The following is a 25,083-nucleotide window of genomic DNA, read 5'->3' as shown; positions in this document are numbered from 1 at the left end:
AGAGATAGATAACATTATAAAATACAAAATGGATAATTTTGATTACATTAAATTGAAAAGTGTTTTGCATTAACAAAGTCAATGCAACCATTAGAAGGGAGGCAGAAAGCTGGGAAACAATTTTTACAACTGGTGTCTCTGATAAAAGCCTCATTTCTAAAATATAAAGAAAACTGAGTCAAATTTGTAAGAATACAAGTCATTCCCCAATTGAGAAATGGTCAAAGGATATGAATATGCAGTTTTCAGAGGAAGAAATTAAAGCCCTCTGAAGTCATACCAAAAAAATGCTCTAAATCACTATTAATTAGAGAAATGCAAATTAAAACAACTCTGAGGTGCCACATCATACCTATCAGATGGGTTAGCATGACAAAACAGGAAAATGACAAATGTTGGTGAAGATATGGGCAAATTGGAACACTAATGCATTGTTAATGGAGTTGTGAACTGATCCAACCATTCTGAAGAGCAATTTGGAATTATGGCCAAATGGCTATAAAACTATGCATACTCTTTGACCTAGAAATAACCCTTCTAGTAGTATATCCCAAAAAGATCATAAAAATGGGGAAAGGCCCACATATCCAAAAATATTTTTAGCAGTTCTTTTTGTGGTGCAAAGAATTGGAAATTGAGGGGATGTCCACCAATTGGGAAATGGCTGAACAAATTGTGTTATATGAATGTCATCGAATACTAATGTTCCATAAGAAATGATGAGCAGGCCGACTTCAGAAAAACCTGGAAAGACTTACATCAACTGATGCTTAGTGAAGTCAGCAGAACCGGGAGAACATTGTACACAGTATCAGCAATAGTGTGCGATGACCAACTCTGATAGATTTAGTTCTTCTCAGCAATGCAAGGATCTAAGACAACTACCAAAAAAACTCATGTTGGAAAATGCTATCCACATCCAGTAAAAGAACTATTGAGTTTGAATGCAGATGGAAGAATACTATTTGCCCTCTCTTTTTTGTATGTCTTCTTTCTTGTGGTTTCTTTCATTGGTTCTAATTCTTCTTTACATCATGACTAATGGGAAAATATGTTTAATGTGAATGTATATGTATAGTCTATATCAGATTGCAAGCCATCTTGGGTAGTGGAGAGGATAAGGAGGGGAAGAAAATTGAGAACTCAAAATCTTATGGAAGTGAAGGTTGAAAACTAAAAAATAATTAATTAATTTTTAAAAAAGAAATGACTCGTATATTTTTTTTTCCTGAGGAGCTCAGAGATAAATAAGATTTTCTCTATTTCAAATTTGTTGCTCATAAGTACAAGCAAAATATGTAATTATGCCCATGCAGTGTTGTATTGTTTGTTGTCTATATAATTTGTGTGTGTCCATATGGGTCTGGTCTAGATGTGGTTAAAAGAGAGACATGAGTAGATGTCTTTAAAGTCCTTTCTCCTCATCCTTTTTCAACAGAGACTTTGGTTACTGCTAGGAAGAAAAGATTGGGGCCAGAAGCTGGCCACTCTATTCTTCTTAAAGAGAGAGAATATTGGGCTAGGATTATATCTACTTGACCCTCCCCTAAATATTGTTAGTTGAGGGTAGACAAATTTTAGGTTCATGCTAAGTTTAACTAAAAAGGAATACCTTAAGTTATATACCCCAGGCACTAGTCCCTTCTCATCAAATGCCAGCTCCACAAAGAACACAGGTAACAAATAACAAATTAACCAATTTATCCAAGCTGATAGCACACAGAAGCTATAAAAATTTAAGACAGGTGAGAATATATATCAGACAATACACGGAGTAAATAAGTTCTCCTTTTGAGGGCAGTATATCTCAACTCAACCAAAAGAGTCCTAAATTTTATATAATGGGAAAGTTCCTAAAATATCTACTGCAGCAAGTTTAGGATAAAGATATAATCAAGGTGTTGGCTCTTCTACTTGTTGACTTATTTCCTATCTTCATCTCCCTTTAGGGTGCTGCAAAGAATATGAAACCTTGTTTATTCTATCTCAACCTCTGGTGGTAAGGAGACAAAAAAAAAACATAAGTCAATGTATTTTTTCTTATAACAGCAAGGGGGATGAATCCTAGGCTCCAAATCCTGTTAGGCAGACCTTCAAGTACTGCAGAAAATTCTGGGGAAGATTTCAACCAGAGATAGGAAGCCAATTTTCTTTCATTGCTTTTCTTTTTTTTTTCTTTTTGGGTGGAGATGGGACATTTGGGAAATGACTCACTTTTTGAGTACTAAGCCAGTAACTTTCTGAAACCTTTCTGGTTTGTTGAATCTGAAAAACTTGATTTGGTGTGTACAAACCATTATGAGTTAGGAAAGGGGGAATGGGGACTGAACTGAGGTACTCCTTGTTTCACTAGAGGCTCCCCTCTGCTCTGAATCCATGCTCACCAATCTATTTTAATCATTACACAATTTCTTCAGAAAAGAGAAATGAAGTTTCCCTTTTCAGAAAAGCTGAGTCTCTATCTCAATTCCAGAAGTATGGCATTCTCTCCACATAGAGATTAGGGACCTGGGCTCATCCTTTTACCCATTGTTGGGAACCCAACAGCCTTGGATAAAAACTCTTCCATGATTCTATCAGGGCATAAAACCCTCCTTTGACCAATATTTACAAGTGTCCTTTTAAGTACTTAGTACCAGAGAGCTTTAAAAAAATAATATTTACATTGAAATTATAGGAAACACAAATTTACATTTTCCTCAGTACCCCTTGAGTCTACTTTTCCTTAAAACATTTCTTTCTTTTGAAGAATAAAGGAAGTATTAGTTTTTATGTAGCAATTGTCTCTCCAAGTTCATTTCCAAAAGTTGCGTTGGCTGGTGGATGAGTCTTCCTTGCATCTTTTGTTGGCATGACTCCAAAAGGTTCCTCCTGAAGAGGTCCTTTCTCCTGGGGACATCAGTGATGGACTGGTTATAATACCTGGCCTAGCTCCTGACTATCAGATGCCTGGGGCTCATTCAGTCAAACAAGATTGAAGTGTCACTTCCTGCAATTAAAAGAGAAAAGAATGACCTCTTGGTCAAGAACCAAGAAGTCTTGATCTTACTACATGGTCTCTTACTGGAAGCACCACACTTCCCTTATATCCAATGAAGCAAAGAAGATGCTAAAGATGATTCATGATTTTTGAAGTTCCAGCTACTTGGCCAATCAAAAATTTAACTCCCAACAATATAGCTAGTAAGGTAAAATCATTCATGTAATGAACATAGATGGTTTACAGTCTCATCTTTTCAATACTCTTCCTTTGTATGTCATCATAATTCTATAGGAACTCATCTCCAATCAAATGGAGAGGTTTCATTAACTAAGCAAGTTCATAAAAATTTGTTCATGTACCCGACACACAATTATACAGATGAGGAGATTGAGGCAAATAAATTTATTGAAGTCTAAAAAAATCATATCTTTTGGAAGATGAGATTCAAACTCTTATTATTGATTATAAATTCAGCACTCTGTTTAATATACTATAGGTCTTCTCATAAAGATTTGCCAATCATATTTTTCCTTGAACAAAAATAAATGTAGGGGTGTGGTGGGGTGGAGCAGAGGGTTGTCTAATAAGTTTAAGGATTTTGTAGGTAAAGATTCCAGACTCCTAGAGTAGATAAAGTCTCTTTCCAGCTTTAACATTTAAAGTTTATAATGAAATAAAATCATTTTAAAATGTCAAATTTACTAGGAGGTGAAATTTATTCCCTGGAGGAAAGAAAAACATCAAAATCAGCTAAGACAAACTGCCATGATGTTTAATAAAAGTTGTTCAGTAAAACACACATTTGTAGGGTGGTTTTATTTTTTAATATTTTGAGACCTGAATCTACAGTTGAAAAAAAAAAGATGTGGACAAAATAAAAATATAATATTAGAAAAACTACAATTTTTAGGGTTGGTGGCAGGAGAGAGGAATAAGGAAAATGAATGTTTTGGTTCAAACAGTCTACATATAGAATTACAGAAGGGAGAGTTAAGGACAAATCTCATTAGATTATCAGAGTTGTGTGTATATGCTAAATAATAATTTAATGTCCCTAAGCTACTTGAAGTAACCTTAGAATCAAAAGAATTCTGTTGAGCTGAAGAAGAAAATTAGCTCATAAACAAATTAACTAAACTTGGATTCATTTAAGATGAGTGAAACTTGAAGCAAATGGAAGACATAATCATGGAAACTAATTGGTTAATGAACTGACTGTTTTAAGAATGATCAGATCAGAACATATTCACTTGAAGAGTTAAAAAGACAATGGCAGGATTTGTTTCATTAAAACCTAACTCTAGGTAAGAGAAATTTAATGATGTCATAAGGGTCAAAGACTGTCATTTCAGGATAAGACTAAATAGGTTTGGATAGGTTCATGACCAGAGGAGTTAATCAGGAAATGATTAACAAAGTGATAAAATTACAAATTTCTTCAAACTACTCAAATAGAGAAATGTAATCAACAAATAATGTTTCTGGCTATTCTGATCCTTCAGCATTTTCCCCCTCATATTGTACTTTTAAAACATATTTTCCACCTACTTACATTTATGTGTCTGTATGAGGGTTTATTTAAATTTTTTAGAGTAACTATTTATGTTATGGCAAAAATACAGCAATTGCTTAGTTTCCATAGTGTTCTTGACTGCAGGGATTATTTGTTTGGTTGTGGTGGTGGCAGTGGCAGTTGTTTTCCTCTCTTTGAATCCTGAACTCATAACACAGTTCCTTGAACACAGAAGACATAATAAATTTAGTTAAATTGAACTGAGTTTGTTAAATTGGATAATTATTGTGCATAATTTGATTAACATCTCTCATCAATTTTGTCTTGATTATTTAACTTGTAGCCACTCACTTAATTAGTATATCAGTACATTATTCTTGAGCCTGAAAAGTTGATTAATTTCATTTGCTACAAAATAAAGCAGAGTATTAGTTTGAGATCAGAACTATCAAGACAAGCAGGAGCTATGAACTCTCAGGTTCCTTCTGGCTCTGACAGTCTGTGGTTCTATGAAGCACTTGTTTTTTTTGTTTTTTGTTTTTTTTGTTTTGTTTTGTTTTGGTGAGGCAATTGGGGTTAAGTGACTTGACCAGAGTCACACAGCTAGGAAATATTATGTGTCTATGAAGCACTTGAGAATCTGAAATGCTCAGGTCTGAAATCCTATCTGAGGATGTCTGTCTGAGGATAAACCATTTAGATAAAACATGTTGTGGTATAAACACACAAACCTACTTGGCTAAATTATGTAATTTTTGAAAAGGAGTAACTTTTGAATTCAATTAAACAATGGAAAATTTTTACTATAAGATTCTGAGAGACTGGTTTGACTGAATTATTTGTCTTCATACTAATTGTTTAGTCTCACATATAGATAAGCCCAGCCACAAGCTGGAACCAAGGAATAGTTTCAAGTGGATGATTTGGAGAACAGCAATATATAACAAATGTGTAATAGGGTCTTTCACAAATTTGTCATGAATTTGTCACCAAGTGATCAACTTACATGAGATGAATCTCTCCATATGTAGAATACACAAATGTTGTCTGCCAGCAGGACCATACTGGAAGCCTTTGCTCTTTGGCACAAATAGTCAGATCTTGCAGCTCCATTGTCATCTCTTTCAAGAAATCTCAATGATGTAGAAAGGCATGGAAGAGATTTTTGCTGATTATTTCCCAAGAATTCAATACATCCTCATCTGATCCATTCAAAGCATATCAGTCTAACAATTATAACAAGCCTAACAACCTATCAAAGGAAAAACAAACAAATAAAGAATGCCTATTGTCCAACTTATATAATGAAGTTAGTTAGGTAGTTCATTAAGTCAGTCTATTAATACATAAATATTTGAAAGACTCTACAAGTAGGCCCACAAAATAATAGGAGCAATAATAGGAATTGTGCTTCTTTTGATTATCCCAATTTGCTTTCACATAGAAAAATTCATCTTTTAGTACTAATATTTTAATGATTATATAAGGTCATGGAATAGCAAAACTTACAAAGACTCAAAGTTATGAGTGAACAAAAAGATAATAAAGAGACTCACACTGAGTGTATATTCTCTTCAACATGGTGATTTGTAAGTAAAAAGTGATATAAATGTTATCAAGCAGGAAATTTGTAATCAGTAAAGGATGAATCTGGTCATGCTGCAAAGATGAGGTGCAAAATAAGGAAGACTAAGGTGCTATAAAAGGTAATGATTGAATACTATAAGGACTACCAGGAAAGCTTCTAGAAAACATTGGGTAGATGCTTTGTGGGGGATTTATGGGAGGAAATTAATAGAAATTAAATTGTGGGGCTAACTGCATTGATGGAAGGTACATCAATGAGATAATAGGTTCATTCAAGAATTGAAGGACCTATTATAGAAGAGGTGAATTGTGAAAAAAAATATTAACCAAAGACTACATCTCAGGTTTCAGGTCACACAAAATAAAAATTTAGTTATAAGGTACTTTGGTAGCGTCAATGTATCTATTCAATGTATCTGAATAATCCACTTTAGAACACATGGCATAGTGATGGGGTTTGGGCCCAAATTGAGACCTTTGCCCCTCAGCCCAAAAAGAATTTGGGTCTCATTTGTCTATGGGCCCCAGAAAACCCCTGAACTCTATTTGAACCTTTACCTAGTCAAGGAAGTCTAGCAGTCCCCTGAAGTCATTCTTATTCTTATTCTGATAGACTGGCTCTTCCTTATCTCCTGGGCCTTATTTTCCAGTTCTTTTGTTACCCTAATAAAACCTAGCCCTCCACTGTCTATTCCCAGATAACCCCATTCACCCCCCAGACACTCCCATTGGGATTCTCTCAGGACTCTTTCCTCAGTCACCCCAGCTCGGCCTACCCATGAGCAACTGGTGTTTTTCCAATTATTTAGATCTGACTTTATTTGTGTGAAAAGTGTTTTGTAATTGTGTTCATATAGTTCCTGGGTTTGTCTTGGGAGGTAGATTCCTAAATATTTTATAATGTCTACAGTAAGTTTAAATGGAATCTCTCTTTATATTTCTTGCTGTTGTGCTTTGTTGGTAATATATAGAAATGCCGATGATTTATGTGGGTTTATTTTGTAGCCTGCAACTTTGTTAAAGTTGTTCATTATTTCAAGTAGTTTTTTACTTGATTCTCTAGGATTCTCTAAGTATATCATCATGTCATCTGCAAAGAGTGATAGCTTTGTTTCTTCTTTTCCTATTCTAATACCTTCAATTTCTTTTTCTTCTCTTATTGCTAAAGCTAACAGTTCCAGTATGATATTGAACAACAGTGGTGGTAATGAATATCCTTGTTTCACCCTGATCTTATTGGAAATGCTTCCATCTTGTCCCCATTACATATGATGCCTGCTGAAGGTTTTAGGTAGATGCTATTTATTATTTTAAGGAAGATTCCATTTATACCTATGCTCTCTAGTGTTTTTAATAGGAATGGGTGTTGTGTTTTGTCAAAGGCTTTTCCTGCATCTATTGAGATGATCATGTGGTTTCTGTTAGTTTTAGTGTTGATATGATCAATTATACTGATAGTTTTCCTAAAATTGAACCAGCCCTGCATTCTTGGTATAAATTCTACCTGGTCATAGTGTATTATTCTTGTGATAAGTTGCTGTAATCTATTTGTTAATATTTTATTTAAAATTTTTCATCTATATTTATTAGAGAAATTGGTCTATAATTTTCTTTTTCTGTTTTGACTCTTCCTGGTTAAGGTATCAGAACCATATTTGTATCATAAAAAGAATTTGGTAAGGTTCCTTCTTTACTTATTACCCCAAATAATCTGTATAGTATTGGAATTAATTGTTCTTTAAATGTTTGATAGAATTCACATGTAAATCCATCTGGCCCTGGAGATTTTATCCTCAGGATTTCATCAACTGCTTGTTCAATTTCTTTTTCTGAGATGGGATTATTTAAGGATTTTGCTCCCTCTTCTGTTAATCTGGACAATTTCTGTTTTTGTAAGTATGTGTCTATTTCACTAAGATTGTCAAATTTATTGACATACAGTTTGGTAAAATAGTTTCTAATTATTGTTTTAATTTCTTCTTCCTTGGTAGTAGATTCACCGTTTTCATTCTTGATACTAGTGATTTAGTTTTCTTCTTTTTTTTAAATTAAATTAACCAAAAGTTTATCTATTTTATTGGTTTTTTCATAAAAGCAACTCTTAGTTTTATTTATTAGTTCAATAGTTTTCTTAATTTCAATTTTCTTAATTTTTCCTTTGGTTTTCAATATTTCTAATTTGGTGTTTAATTGAGGATTTTTAATTTGTTCTTTTTCTAGTTTTTTTTAGTTGTATGGCCAATGCATTGATCTCCTCTTTTTCTATTTTATTAATGTAAGCATTTAGAGATAAAAATCTTCCCCTAAGAACAGCTTTTGCTACATCCCATAAGTTTTGGTGTGTTGTCTCATTATTGTCATTCTCTTGAATGAAGTTATTGATCCCTTCTATGATTTGTTGTTTGATGCAATCATTCTTTTAGGATTAGATTATTAAGTTTCCAATTATGTTTCAGTTTATCTTTACATGGCCCTTTATTACATATAACTTTTATTGCATCATGATCTGAAAATGATACATTTAATGTTTCTGCCTTTCTGCACTGGATTGTGAGGTTTTTATGCCCAAGTACATGGTCAATTTTTGTGTATGTGCCATGTACCGCCGAGAAAAACGTATATTCCTTTCTATCCCCATTCAGTTTTCTCCACAGGTCTATCATACTTAACTTTTCTAATGTTCTATTCACCTCCTTAATTTCTTTCTTTTTTTTTATTTTGTGGTTATATTTATCTAGTTGAGAGAGGGGGAGGTTGAGGTCCCCTGCTAGTAGAGTTTTGCTGTCTATTTCTTCCTGTAACTCCCTGAACTTCTCCTCTAAGAATTTGGTTGCTATACCATTTGGTGCATATATGTTTAGTAATGATATTACTTCATTGTCTATGGTGCCTTTTAGAAGGATGTAGTTTCCTTCCTTATCTCTTTTGATAAGATTTATTTTTGCTTTTGCTTTGTCTGAGATCATGATTGCTACCCCTGCTTTTTTTACTTCAGCTGAAGCATAATATATTTTGCTCCAGGCTTTTACCTTTATCCTGTTTGTGTCACTCTTTTTCAAATGTGTTTCCTATAACAACATATTGTAGGATTATGGTTTTTAATGCATTCTGCTATCCACTTCCATTTTATGGGAGAGTTCATCCCATTCACATTCACAGTTATGATTACTATCTCTGTCTTTTTCTCCATCCTCCCCCACCCCCGTTCATGCTTTTCTTTGTTCTTTCTCCTTTTTCCTCCTCACTAGTGTTTTGCTTTTGACCACTGCCTCCCTTAGTCCCTCCTCCCTTCTATTAGCCCTTTCCATTTTCTTTCCCCTTTTCCCTCCTACTGCCTGTAGGGCAAGTTAGATTTCTATACCTAAGTGATTATGTTATTCCCTTCTTGAGCCAAATTTGACGAGAGTAAGGTTCAAACAATGCTCATCTCCCTCCCTTCTTTTCCTCTGCTGTAATAGGTTTATGTGTCTTTTCCTGTAATGTAATTTACCCTTGTCTGCCTCCTCCTTTCTCAGTATATTTTCTTAGATCAGATTAATCCCTTTATTTGGATCCATTTAACCCACTTGATTAGAATTTCTTTTTATCATTACATCAAAGTCAACTTATATCTATCCCCTTTATGTATACTCCTTTAACATGGTGTAATAACAATACAGCTCTCACAAGTTACAAATGTCATCTTCCCTTGTAGGGAGGTAAACAGTATGCCTTTATTAACAACATGTTTTATCTTTCTGTCCCATTTATCTTTTTATATCTCCCTTGAGTGTTGTATTTGAAGATCAAATTTTCTGTTGAGCTCTGGTCTTTTTATCAGGAATGTTTGGAAGTCCCCTATTTCATTGAATATCCATCTCCTGCCCTGAAAGATCATGCTCATTTTCACTGGGTAGCTGATCCTTGGTTGTAATCCAAGCTCCTTTGCCTTACAGATATCATGTTCCATGCCCTATGGTCTTTTAATGTAGAAGCTACAAGGTCCTGTGTAATCCTGACTGTGGTTCCATGATATTTAAATTGTTTCTTTCTGACTGCTCACAATATTTTCTCTTTGACCCGGCAATTTTGGAATTTGGCTACTAAATTCCTTTGTTGTAAATGCCTAGGCACCTGGTGGTTTTCTGAGCTGATTTTTACCAGTTCCCCCACCCTTACTGAAGCACTTGATGGTTCGGGTGTTGGTGTTTGCCTGCTCCACCACCTGGGTTTCAGGATGGCCTCCTGGTGTGCAAAAGTGGGGCTTTCCACTAGCTTGCTGGGACATCTCCCATTCTGTACTGCTCCCCTTCCCCAGGGCAAGAGGGGCCTTTCCCATTAATCCCTCAAGCTACCTGGGCTCCTGGACTGCTGCTCCCTGTCTTTCTTCTGGTTCAACTGTTCCAGGGTTTTTCCTGGGTGATATTTTCTGGGCTTTCAGAGGTTGATAGGGGAGGGTGAGAGTGACTACCTTTTTACTCCACTATCTTGGCTCCTGTCCCATGCTTTTTAGCATGATGTTTTTAGTGTTGTTGTCAGGTACCTTCAACAAGGATGAAAATGACATGAAGGCCAGGTATGGCACTGACAATAAATTATTTATCCAGAAGGTAAAACAGAAAGTGAAAGAATACACAAATCACTTCCTAAGATAGATCCCAAAATGAAAACTCCCAGAAATATTGTAGCCAAATTCCAGAGCTCCTAGGTCAAGAAGAAAATATTGCAAGAACCAGAAAGAAACAATTCAAATATCATGGAGCCACAGTCAGGATTATGTAAGATGTAGCAACTTCCATGTTAAAGGAGCAGAGGGCTTGGAACATGTTATTTCAGAAGGAGCTAGGATAACAATCAAGAATAACCTACACAGAAAAACTGAGCATAATCCTTTGAGGGATGGGGGGAAATGGAGATTTAATGACAGAGAACTTCCAAGTATTCCTGATAAAAATACCGGAGCTGAAAAGAAAATTTGACATTCAAACAGGACTCAAGGGAAGCATAAAAAGGTAAAGATAAAAGAGCCATAGGTGAAAGATGAAAGGATTCAATACAATTAAGCTATTTGCATTTCTATATAAGAAGATGATGCATGTAACTCCAAAGAACTTTATCATCAATTGAGCAATTAGAAGGAGCCTGTGTAGACAGAGAGCATAAGTGTGTGGATGAGAAGTGAGATCACATCTCTTCCTTGTGTGTCTCCTTTATGTGAGAAAAATTGTCTCATTCTACTTCTTTCTTGTTGCTTCTGCCAAAGGAGAAAAATGTCAGGGGGGGAGGCAATATTTGAACCACACTCTTATCAGAATTGTTTCAAAAAGGAAATATATGCATGTATGTATGTGTATAAATATATATATATATATATGTATATGTATGTGTGTACACTTAATTGGGTATATACATATCTATCTTACCCAATAGGGAGGTAGGAGGGGATAAGAGATAAGGAAAGAGAGGATAATGGGAAGGGCAGATTGAGAGAGTAATTGGTCAGAAGGGAAAAAAAAGACTTTTGAGGAGAGACTGGATAAAAAGAGACAGAAAGATTAACAGAAGAAAATGGCATAGAGGGAAACAAACATTGTGAAGAAAACAGTGGAATTGTTTGGAAATCAGAATCCAGCAATAGTTGTGTATAAGAGACACATTTGGGACAGAAAGACACATAGAATTGAAATGAAGGTGTGGAGGTGAGTCTATTGTGCTTTGACTAAAGTGAAGAGGGCAGGGGTGGAAATCTCAGAAAAAACACAACCAAAAATAGACCTAATTGGAAGATAATCAGAGAAACTACATTTTGATAAAAGGTACCATGAGAAATGAAGCAATATCAAAAATGTTTACAGGAAGTTTCTCTGATGATGGCCTCATTTCTCAAATATATAGGGAATTGAGTCAAATTTATAAAAAAAAAGAGCCTTTCCCAAATTCATAAATGGTCAAAGGATATAAAAGAGGCAGTTTTCAGAAAAAGAAATCATAAGTATCATATAAAAATGTTCTAAATCACTATTAATTAGAGAAAGACAATTTAAAACAACTCTGTGGTGCCACCTCACACTTATCAGAAATGACAAATGCTGAAGGGGGTGAGGAAAATTAAGCACATTAATGAATTGTAGGTGGAGTAGTGATCTGATCCAATCATTTTGGAGAACAATCTGGAACTATGCTATAAAACTGTGCATACCCTTTGACGCAGCAATAGTGCTACTAGATCTGTACCCCAAAGACATAAAAGGAAAAGGGCTTATATGTACAAAAATATTTACAGCAGCTCCTATCGTGGTGACAAAGAATTGGAAATTGAAGTGACATTCATCAACTGAGGGACGACTGAACAAGTTGTGGCATATAATTGTGATAGAGTACTACTGTGCTATAAGAAATAACAATGGAGTTGGTTTCATAAAATAACATGACAAGACCAATATGAACTGCTGTAAAGTGAAGTGAGAGGAACTAAGAAATCATTGTCCACAATAACAGCAATGTTGTAATGATGTGAAAGATTTACTATTTTTATCAATATGGTGATCCAAAACAATTCCAAAGGACTTATGATGAAAAAATGCTATCCACTTTCAGAGAAAGGGTAAAAGAGGACAGTCTGATTCCTTTTCCACATATCAGTCCTTCGAGTTCTTAAAGATAGCTGTCTTCAAGGAGATTAAATTACATAGGGTCATTATACTTCAAATTGTTTTATTCACCTCTTGAGACCCTAGATCTACAGAGATGCCAAAATTAACCGGCTTCTAATGGAGCTTCTATCTTGCTCCCTTCTTCCAGGTAGTGTCTTATTTTCAATTTTTCTTTGTTACTTCCCGGAATAGATTACAGAATACTTGGATCAAATCTATTCCCTGTTATGTTTCACTTAAACTCTGTTCTCCCATGGATAAAATGAGGGGATTAGACTAACTGATTCCCAAGATTTGTTCTAGGTATATTCTTGTTGTTGTTGAGTTGTGTTTGACTCTTTGTGACCCCATTGGAGGTTTTCTTGGCAAAGACACTAGGGTGGTTTGCTATTTCCTTCTCCACAGTTCTAACCTTAAATCTTATTATTTTATAAGCACTTGAAGAAGGCTTCTCTCCTAAAAGAAAAGTGAGCTTTTTAAAATATAAGCTGGGAAACTTGAGGAGAATGGGATAAAGATTAAGGAGGGGTAGAAAGAATGAAACAGAAAGGTTGGGGAGGGGAAAATTTAAATATCAAAAAAAGGGAGGGGTATAATTTTCATTTACTTTTCCCTGTGCATGCTGATTTATTTTTTAGCCAAACCAAAAGAGCAAAAAATCTTCCTTGTATCCTTTCCAATACCATCCTCTCACCCCTTAGGACTAGTAAGCAGTACAACTGTTTAATTAGCAATGGTAGTGATGTAAGACTTTCCATCCTTACCATCTCCAGTAAGGTATATTAGTATTCTACTTTCTGTGGCTCTAGATAGTATTTTTATAGTTAATAGAATCAGAATAGGATTGAGTTGGTCATTCAAAACTAAGAAATAAAATCTCCAAACCATTTATAGAGAGTAATAGGAGTTATTGTAATAATGTTCTAAATTCTTCTCTTCATGTTATGCTGCACTCTGGTTATTACTGAATGCTTTTGAAACTACATAAATTCTTATGATGTATCTCATTGATTATCTAGATTTGTATAGTGGACAGAATCATGGGCTTGGAGTCAGGAGACCTGAACTTAAGCCCCAGGCTCTGCTACTTGGTATTTATGTGAATTAGGTTATTCACACTCTTTCTGACCAACAATTCCCTAAAATATGATAGCTGGGCTCAAAGTTGGTTCCTCCTAACTCTAAATCCTACAGTTCTATGAGATTTTAAGTTTCTTTCTCTGCTCTAATCATTAGGGTCATATCTATTGAGTGATCAAATTAACTCTTCAGATGATTATTATTATTTTATACTGTTATATTGTCATTCACCAATCAATGCAATAATAGATCACTAATTTGGTTTGATTGTTAAAAGCAGAAAAGTAACCTGTCATTATAATAATCTAAATAATGCAATCAAGGTGAAAATATTTGTAAAGTAGCCACAGTTTAGTGCACATTAGATTATCAATTCTATAATTCTATTTTATCAATTTTATAAGCAAGTTTTGAAACTTCAAGGGATCTCAGAAGTTTCACAGCTTTTAGAACAAGATACTTTTGTGCAATTTTTAAAACAATGAGCATTTTTTCATTTTATTCAATAAATAAAAAAAGGAAAAGATCAAAGATTGCCTGACAAAACTTTTTTTTTCATATTATAAACCCCAAATGGCAAAATATCTACTTTCTCATCTTATTTGTAAAGCAAAAACAATCTATTTTATTGAACTGGATGCCTGCTACTTTTTCATAAATGCAATTGCATGTTACTACAATATGTTTTGAATTGAATGCAAGATATATTAGATGTGGTAACCCATAAGCGTGAATTGACTACTTTAGTCTACACAGGACAAAGCAATCTTAAACATCAATGATGACTATGTCACTATTAGACAGAGCCTGTGGTTTTTAATGCCATGAAATATTAAGTTTTTTTCAAACTAGGATTTATTGATAACAGTTCTCCTGTCAAAAATACTTAATATTTGTTTACTAGGAGTTAGTAGTATATAGGAAAGGAGGAAATTGTTTTTGTTGTTAGGCATTATTTCTTTCATAAATACTTGTGTATGTATTCTAAGTATCTTTACTGGTTGTGTTAAATCACTCTTCTAAATGGTTTAAAGTTATTTCATAGTATTTTAAAAGGGAATGAAACAGATGTATCAAAATAAAAGTGTGATTTTGATACACTGAGCAGAGGTTGCTTTGAGGATTAGTGTTTTCTGTTCCAGGTTTTACCAAACTTTCAGAGTTGGGTAGTATCATCAAAGAGTCTCAGAGCTGAAAGGGACCTTAAACTAAAGGGATTTTGACCAAGAACCTTTCCCTAACATTGTCAAAAACTGGTAATCTAATTGGACCTTCAATGTGGGAAAACCCACTGGGCTTCCAAGGAAGCCTATTTCACTTTTGAAATAGGCCTTATTGTTAGGAAGTTTTTCACCATATTTCACCGCATCATCATCACAGATTTTACGACTTTTATTTTTTTTGCAAAAAACTGGGGCACATCAATTTTTTTAAAAAAATATGCCAGTATTACTTAAAAATAATTTTTTATTAAATAGTATCGCTGGCAGACGAACTATACAGTTTAGCTAGAGTCTTACCATATCACGTGACTTACTCATGGCAGCTTTGCCTGCCCGCTCACTCCCGTTGTAGCTAGGGCTCTTTATTGGGTTGAGTGACAATGCCATTAGTACTGCAAGGCTCCAAACAAACCATGCAAGTCAGCTTTTGGAAATATACTGACAATGCCTATGCACTGAGAATTCTAGGCTCATGGCTTACAATGCACAAGAGATAAATGCTTATCCATATGCCACTGGTGAATACATTGCTGCTCCGTTTACCTTTTAAGCAATAAGACCAACAGAATTACACTATGTGATGATTACATGATGAAAGGTTATAAACCAATTTTTGGACTGAAATAAAACAAAACAAAACAGGGTGTGATGATTATGCAGTGAAATATGGTATATCATACCAAGATTTGCCTCTCTGAAACTTAGTCATTCTAATTCTACCTTGTCTGGGGCCTGACAAAACAAGTCCAGGGCCTCTTGCACATGATAGCCCTTAAAATATTTAAAAGGCTGCCATATCTTTAAATCTTTTCTCCAAGTTATACATTCCCAATTCCTTCAGTTGATTGCCATATAGCGCAGTTTCTAGGCATCATCCATGTTCACTTTCCACAAATGTGTTTCATTTTGCAATGTTCTTCCTACATGGTAGCATCCAGAACTAAACACATTGTCATCTGACAAGAACAGACTATTTCAATATGCCTCTTGTTTTGTAAATAATAAGTGTCTCTTAACAAAGACAAGGCTTGAATTAACTTTTTTTTTTGGCTGCCATATCATATTGTTGACTCACATTGAACTTGGAGTCAACTAAAATGATTTTTGCATCAAATGTTGTCTAGCTATATCTCTCCCATCTTTTTTTTTTTTTATTTGAAATGAAGTGTAGAACATGATACTTATCCCTGTTAAAGTTCTTCTCATTGTATTCGATTAAGCTGTTTGGATCCTAAATCTGTCATCAAACTTGTTTCAGCCTCTCATTTTAATTTGATAGGTAATCAGTTTTCTATCTATGCTTTCATCAAAATTCCTGTTAAAAACATCAAATGGCAAAGGACTTACTTAAAGAATCTTATTAGACTTCATAGTACATCTACCCAATATCAGTAGGCACAACTCCTTACCACAAGCACTGTAATTCACACCAAGTCCCAGAATATCCATAAACATCAGGCTTAATGCATTTTTGCATTCACATAAACCACCCAAAACATAATCTTATCACTTAGGCAAATCAATTTTTGCAGATATACTCTGACTCTCTCAGTTGAACTCTAATGCTATCGTTAATCCACAGTTCTATTTCCACAAACCCTGGGCCCAATTTTCCCCCAAATGCTTCTCCTTTATCTTCCACTGCTGATGCAGTCATTCCAAAGGCCTGCTCCAGGTATACTGGGGCTCAGCCTTCACTGGTGTGGCCTGCGCTGGACTGTGCTCCTCTCTGCTGCCGACCTTCCAAGCTGTCCTGGGCTGGAAACCTGACTCATTGCATCCCTTTGTGGGTTTTACTCCTTCCAAATTTGTCCAGAGTGATTTTTTAAAACATATTTGGTCGGGTTTGAGGGAGAGCCCAGGCAAGTCCCTGCCTCCACTCTGCCATCTTGGCTCCTCTTCTAGAGATAATAATAAATTATTTTGTATGTAAACCCAGTTGTGGATCTGACATTAGTCCTCCTTGTTTTGAAGTCAATTAGAAAATACCCTGTCACTCTACAGTGACAGGATCTCAGTCACTCTGCCAGAAGTTGGGTTTCCAAAGTACCACGCATTAGACTGAAACCAACAGAGGAAGCATTATAACCAAACTCCATTCTGAGTTTTTTGTTTCTTTGCCAAATCCATGAAGATTTGTTCAGCTCAACCTGGTATTATTTTATAGTATTTGATATCGTTATGATTAGCAACTTTGTTTACTACAAAGAAATGTTAAATTATTTCCTATACTTTGCTGCTTTTGAAATGCAAGTGAAAAAAACAGAAAAGATATATGCATATACAAGTATAGCTATAGATGTAGAGATAGAGTTGATAGAGATAGAAATTGTATATATCCACATGGACATAAACTTGGAGTTAAATGGATGGATAGATATATAGATGGAGAGAGAAAGAGATATGTGTATGTGTGTGTGTATATGTGTATATATATATATGTATACATATACACACACATACATATACATATAAATACATATATGCATATATGTGTGTGTGTATCCACGGATCAGCTTGATGACTCAGTAGATAAAGCATTGGGCCTAGAGTTAGGAAGACCTGAATTCAAACCTGGCCTTAGACATTTACTAGCTGGGTGATCCTAGGAAAGTCAATCTCTGTTTTCCTCAATCCACTGGAGAAGGAAATGACGAACCACTCCAGTATCTTGCCAAGAAAATCCCGTGGACAGTATGATACTTGGCATCACAAAGAGTGTGACATGACTGAATCAACTGAACAACAATGTGTTGATATGTCCCAATAGATAGCCATACATGTGGGTGTATGTGTGTGTGAAATACATACATATATATATGTATGTGTATGTATATACATATAAATACACATATATATGTAGCCATACATATATGTGAAATATATACATATCTCTATTAATCAATCTATTGATTTATATTAAATGGTTATGTTCATCCAGTATGTAAAGAACAAATCAGCAAGATTTAGCTCCTGATCCATCAAATTCTCTTTATAATCACTTACTCTTTACCTTTCACATTTTGCACTTGGTTCAGCCTTTTCTTACTACTTTATTCTTCTTGGAATACTATACTATACTATAGGAAAAGGTAGTGAAAGAGAAAGTTTGATTTGAATGCCACTTGTGTCTCCTCTGTCTTTCTCAGCTGGAGCAAGAAACTTAAATTTCTGAGTCTATTTCTTCATTGGTGCCACATATACTTTCCATTAGTCTTGTGAGGAATGTTCTTTATAGAGCTTAAAATGCCATACAAATCTAAGTTATAGTCATTACTTACTTCCTAATAAGATCAGGTATGTAAATAATATCAAGTATGAGAAATATTTTCTAAGAATCAAATAAGTATTATATAAAGGTCCATATAATTAATATATGATATTGATAATAATAACAATATTATCAATATTATTATCATCATTATTATGTGCTCCCAACTATAGACAATAGGTGATGTTGTTTAGGGGGGGACATGTTCACATTTGCCTATGTCTCTACCTAGGTCTAGGGCTCCCTCTGAAGGGAGGGCTAACAAGTGTTCAAATCTTGGATCTTTTACTGTATCCATGTACCCAGCTCAGCTCATATTATGAAATCTAGGCTCACTGATAAAATTTCTGTAAACTGAATTTATTCATATTCATTCATATATCTCCATTTATAATGGTTTTTTCTATGGAATTAACTGCCTCCATTCCCAAAATGCTATTTCATCCAAAGTTATTTTCATGATGTGAATTGGGTTATACCTGCAATGTTTATTATTTGTTTATTCAGAAGTAGCTCTTTACCTCTGACTACCTGAACAATTTTACAGTAAGCCCCCTAAAACTTCAATTAATGTCCTCATTAAACACACACACACACACACACACACACACACAGCCTTTCAATTTTGATCAAGAAGCTTTACGATGATTAAGATCAAAATAAGACCTGATAGTCTCAATTTTTAAATAACATTTTATGAAAATGTTGAACTTGTATGTCAAGGAGTTTTACTTATTGACACAAACAACATCAAATAATCTAAATTTGCTTGCTTTATCATAAAATAATGGCTAATTCAAAGTCAATGCTCAAAGAGCATGGCATCAATGGACCTTTCACTGAGAGGCTATTGAAGTAATAATGGAAAATCTTCATACATCAATTGAATTTGGTCCAGGGGGCTAAAAAAAAATGAAACTTGCATTGTAATAAAATGCACTCTGGTGACATTTTCAAATCCTTGTAAGGATGGAAACCTCATGAGGTTTAACTAGTTAGCAAAAGGAAGCCCAAGCAATATTTGCATGATCATCAACTAAGCAATGAGGAAGCTACAAACAGCTTGCTTTCACAGGTCTGTTTAAAATCCATAGGTTTCTGCAATTTTTCTTAGTTGCAGAAAACTATATAGCAACATGGCTTGTAGAAGCTTAAATAGAAAAAGGATCTTTCTTAACACCAAACACCAACAGATTTCCATTATTCCTAGCCATTCAGAAAAGACCGTTTAGTATTCCCGCTTGCTGAAAGGCATCATTGCCTAGTCAGAGTTTGGCTTAAAGTTATCATTTCTTTGCTTCTCTCCTTTAGATTTGCCATTGTATTCTTGATTTTAAGGAAAATCAAAGAAAATCCTCCAATACATTTTGCTTTGACCAAATCAATCAGATGTGTTGTGATCTGATGTGATAATTAGGCTGAGAATTGATTTGTCAATGCATTTGTTGCTTCTGTGTCTTGATTGTGTCATTAGATCTAAAGGAGTGCATGGAGAAGAAAAGAAAATAGCAAAAAAATACTGGAAAAAATGAGATATGTCATGACATCATCATATATTCATTCTGAGAACACTAGGACTCAGATCTTCTAACTTCCACCCAAAATATTATTTTCTCCAGTATCTAGCACATTCAAACAGTTGCCTTTAAAAAAAGAATGAATTTTTAAAAATTCTATAGCCATATTGATACATTTTGAAAAAGTTATCACCAGTAAACATAACTGAGCCAAGAGTTCACATCAATACAATATACTCCGCAGACATTTAACAATTAGCCTAAGAACAAAGTAATTATACAATTCAAGAGACAGAAAGAAAATTGGATTGAGTAAAATTTAGAACAAAGACCCCTGCTTCCTATCAGTGCCAATGGAAATGCAGAGTGCTTTCCAGATAGTTAATAGAGTATCAAGCCTGAGGAAATCTATTAAGACTGTCTCCTGGCAAAACAAAAAAAGTATCATCAGACAAAAGTGGAAAAGAATTTTATGTAATTCTCATAACCACATTCCCCCTTACACCATTATTTCAGATGGATATTCTGGGCACTATATGATTTTTAATGGGAAACTCAATCAAAGGAAGCTTGGCATGAAAGGGACAAGCTCCTTGATATATTTTCAGTTGAAAGATCATTAGGAAAAAAAAGCAGAAAAATCACCTTATAAAGAAATGTCACTGTCCATCTGCAGCCCTCCCAGGATAAGCTGATCATTTATTTTCTTGATGTAGTTTTATTTATTTTATTAAATATTTATTAAACATTTAAAATATTCTTACCATTATTATTGTGAAATTTTGAATTCAAAATTCTCTCTCCCACCCCTTCCATATCCCTTGATAAGATAAGCACATGTATTTCCAAATTAGTTATTTTTTCAAAAGAAAACACACATGCACATACATACACACAAAACAAGCAAGAAAGCTGTAAAAGTATGCTTCAATGTGCACTCAGAGTTCGACAGTTCTCTCTATAGCATTTTTCATCATGATCTTGCCATGTTTTTCTGAAAAAAAAACAAACAAAAACCTTGTCATTTCTTACAGCACAGCTTCAATACATCACAATCATATGCCATAGCTTGTTCAATTGATGGGCATCCACTTGATTTCCAATTCTTCACCACAACAAAAAGATGTGCTATCAATATTTTTTGTACATACAGGTCTTTTCCCCTTTTCTTTGATCTCTTTAAGATATAGCCCTTTGGGAGCAGTTCCAAGTTGTTCTCCAAAATGGTTGGACCAGTTCACTACTCCAGAAACAGTTTATTAATGTATCTATTTTCTTTCATCTCTGCCATTTGTCATTTCTTATACTTGTGAGGTGGTACTTCAGATTGTTTTTGAATTTCTCTATTATTGCTTTATTATTATGTATTTCTCTACTTAGCGATTTATGATATTTTTTTCACTGTAGATAGCCTTGATTTATTCTTCTGAAAACTTCCTGTTCATATCCTTTAACCATTTTTCAATTGGAGAAATGGCTCTTATTTTTATAAATTTGACTCAATTATCTATATATTGAAAAATAAGACCCTTATCAGAGAAACTTATAAATTGTTTATGTATTACCTCGTTATCTATGGCAATTTTTAGCAAATATGGTTTCCCTGACTATTGTTTTTGATTAGGTCAATTTTTGCATTTGCTTTGTCTGAGATCATGATAGCTATCACTGCCTTTTTACTTCAACTGAAGCGTGTTAGATTCTGATCTTGCTCTTTATCTTAACTCTGAATGTATCTTTCTTTTTCAAGAATGTCTCTTGCAAACAACATATTGTTAGACTCTGGTTTCTCATCCATTCTGCTATCTGCTTCTATTTTATGGGCAAGCTGATCCCATTAACATTCACAGTTACGATTACTATGTGTTTTCCTCCATCTCAATTTCTTCTGTTTATTTTTCTTTTTCTCTTTTTATCCTGTCCCACCTCAGAAGTCTATTTTCCTTCTAACCATTGCTTCTCTTAATCTACCCTCTCTTTTATCATACCTTTTTTTTCTCTTATTCCCTTTCCCTGCTATTTACCTATTGGGTAAGATAAATTTCTATACACAGCTGAGTGAGTATACTTCGTGAGTTTCAAGCACTGACCACCAACCCTACCCCCTGCAATTTCCTTTCTACTCTAAAACCTCTTCCTTTCATATCTCTTTTATGGAAGAAAATTGTGCCATTCTACCTCTCCCTTCCCCCCTCTTTCAGTGCATGCCTCTTTCTTATCCCTTCATCTTTTTTTTTTTTTGGACATCATTCTAATGTAATCAATTTATATCCATGCCCTCTGTCTATATAAATTCCTTTTATCTGTCTTAATAGTGATAAAGATCTTAGGAGTTACAGGAATCATCTTCCCATATAGGGAGGTAAAGATTTAACTTTCTTGAATGCCTGTTTACCTTTATATGCTTTTCTTTTCTTTTCCTTTTCCTTTCCTTATTTTTAGGAAATTAGGGTTAAGTGACTTGTCCAGGGTCACACAGCTAGTAAGTGTCAAGTGTTTGGTCTGAGGCTGGATTTGAACTCAGGTCCTCCTGACTTCAGGGCTGGTGCTCTATCCACTGCACCACCTAGCTGCCCCCATATATGCTTTGCTTGTGTTTTGTCTTTGAATGTTAACCTTTTTATTCAGCTTTACTCTTTTCGTCAGAAATGATTCAAAGTCCATTATTTAATTAAATATCCATTTTATTTGAAGGCTTACACTCAGTTTTGCCGAGTAGGTTATTATTGATTGTAATTCTAGCTCTTTTGCTTATCTTATTCCTCATATAATATTATATCATATTATAAGTCATTTGCTCCTTTAACATGGAAGTCACTAAATCTTTTGTCATCCTGTCTGTGGCTCCATGAAATTTGGATTGTTTCTGTCTGATTGAAATATTTTCTCCTTGACCTTAGAGCTCTGGAATTTGGCTATAATGTTTTCAGGAGTTTTTATTTTGGTATCTCATTCAGGAGGTGATTGGTGAATTTTTTCAATTTTTATTTTACCCTCTGGATCTAAGATGTCAGGATGGTTTTCCTTGACAATTTTTTGAAATATTACATGTAGGCTTTTTATTTGTTCATGATTTCTAGTAGTCCAATAGTTTTCAAATTATCTTTCCTTGATCTATTTCCCAGGACAGCTGTTTTTCCAATGAAATATTTCACATTTTCTTCTTTTTTTCATTCTTTGACTTTATTTTATTGTTTCTTGACATCTTTTAGAGTCATTAGTTTCCACTTACCAATTCTAATTTTTAAGGAATAATTTTCTTCAGGGGGTTTTGTACCCTGTTTTCCCATTTGACCAATTCTCCTTTTTTAAAGAACTTTCTTCAGTGAATTTTCTGTACCTTCTTTTCCATTTGGCCTTTTTCACTATTTAAGGAGTCCTTTTCTTCAATGAATTTTTGTTCTTTTATCATTAGGCCAATTCTATTTTTAAGGTGTTATTTTCTTTAATCTTTTTTTGGGGCCTCTTTTATCAAGCTGTTAATTCTATTTTTAGATTTTTTTGGGGGGGGTGAGGCAAATGGAGTTAAGTGACTTGTCCAGAATCACACAGATAGTGACTGTTATGTATCTGAAGCTGGATTTGACCTTCTCACTCCAGCACTGGTTCTCTATCCACTGAGCCACCTAGGAGCCCCCTTTTCAGAATTTTCTTGAATCACTCTCATTTTTTCCCCCAATTTATCCTCTACCACTCTCATCTCTTTAACTCTTCCAAAAATTCTTGATGGACTTATGTCAAATTAGTATTTTTCTTTGAGACTTTGGTTGTGGCTGTTTTTGTCTTATTGTCTTCTATGTTTGTGTCTTGGCCCTCACTGCTGCTATAGTAGTTTTCCCTGGTCCATTTTCTTTTTTTTTTTGTCACTGTTTGCTCATTTTCCCAGACTATTTATTAATGTCAAACTTCATATTAATGTTGAACTCTGCTTATCTTGGGGTGGCAAGTCATTGTGCCAAGCTTTAGGTTTTTTTTATGCTGCTATTTTCAGAGCTAATTGTGGGCATCTGCAAGATTTTGGTGCTTCCAAGGTGATGTGATATGGGAAGAGGTGTGGTTACAACTCTCTTGGTCTACATTGTGATCTTCACCAAGGAAGGACCCTTATTCCCCAGCAGCTAAAAGTGACAGTGTTCTTCTTGCCCTTGGAACTGGGACCATTGTTCCAGTCCCTGCTCCATTGTTATTGAGCACAAACACTACTCTCCATCTTGGAACTATGACCCAAAACTAGAGGGACAATAAAGTAGCTAATCAGTGCCAATTGCACTCTGTGCCAGTGAAAGGTCACCTGTGGTCTCATTCTGACCAGTTGTATGACTCCCTTACCAACTCTGAGAGCTCCCAAAGCAGCTGCTACAGTTTCTGTTGCTGCTTCTTCAAGTTTGCACCCCAGACAGGCCTCCACCCTGGTGTCACAAACCTCTCCTGCCAACCTCCTAAATTTTCTTAGGCTGGAAAAATGTCTTACCCTGACTTTTTATTGGATCTGCCACTCCAAAATTTGATTTGAAGAATTATTTTTAAATTGTTTGGAGGGAAATATTGAGAGAATTCAGCTTGGTTATGCTGCCTCTAATCTTCCATCTTGGCTCTGTCCTTCAAGTTGATCACTTCTACTCTCTTGCTTCTAACTCAAGCCTTAGATTACACCTTCCTTAGTCTCCTCTCTTCTCTGATTGGTGGGCTACAGGTGGAGTAACAAACTCCTTCCAAAACTTTCTTTTATATAAAGGGCAGAAATTGAACTTCAGGTTCAGTTCACTCTCCATCTGCACATTTGCCTGGTTTCAACTCTGCAGGAACTCCACCCTTACCTGGGTACACCGTGATGTCCATCTTTCACCCTTTCAAGCTTCCTTTTATATGTTGTTTCTCCGTTATGTTATAAGCACCTTGAAGGTAGGGCCTCTCTATTCTTATTTGAATCCCCAGCACATAGAAAGAGAAATTTCTCTCTGATTTCCCTTTTCTATTATAAATAGCCAAATTACATATAAAGGACGTATAAAGAAAGATGTTATTGGCATCCAGAGACACAACTGAAAAATAGAAGTATGTATAGAGTAAAATTACATACATACATACATACATATATGTCTGTATACGTTTGCGTGTGTATGTGTGTGTATGTCTGTGTGTGTGTGTGTGTATATATGTGTGTGTTTGTGTGTGTGTGTCTAATGGTAGCCATATCAAGGGTGGGAGGAAAAAATAAAAGAAATTTACATGACAATTTTGTTGTATAATTGAAAAGAATAGTAAGTTGTGCATAGT

This window comes from Vombatus ursinus, unplaced genomic scaffold, assembly GCF_900497805.2.
Source record: "Vombatus ursinus unplaced genomic scaffold, bare-nosed wombat genome assembly UNPS02004422.1, whole genome shotgun sequence".
In the NCBI taxonomy this organism is placed as follows: domain Eukaryota; kingdom Metazoa; phylum Chordata; class Mammalia; order Diprotodontia; family Vombatidae; genus Vombatus; species Vombatus ursinus.
Note: the sequence above shows the minus strand (reverse complement) of the source record.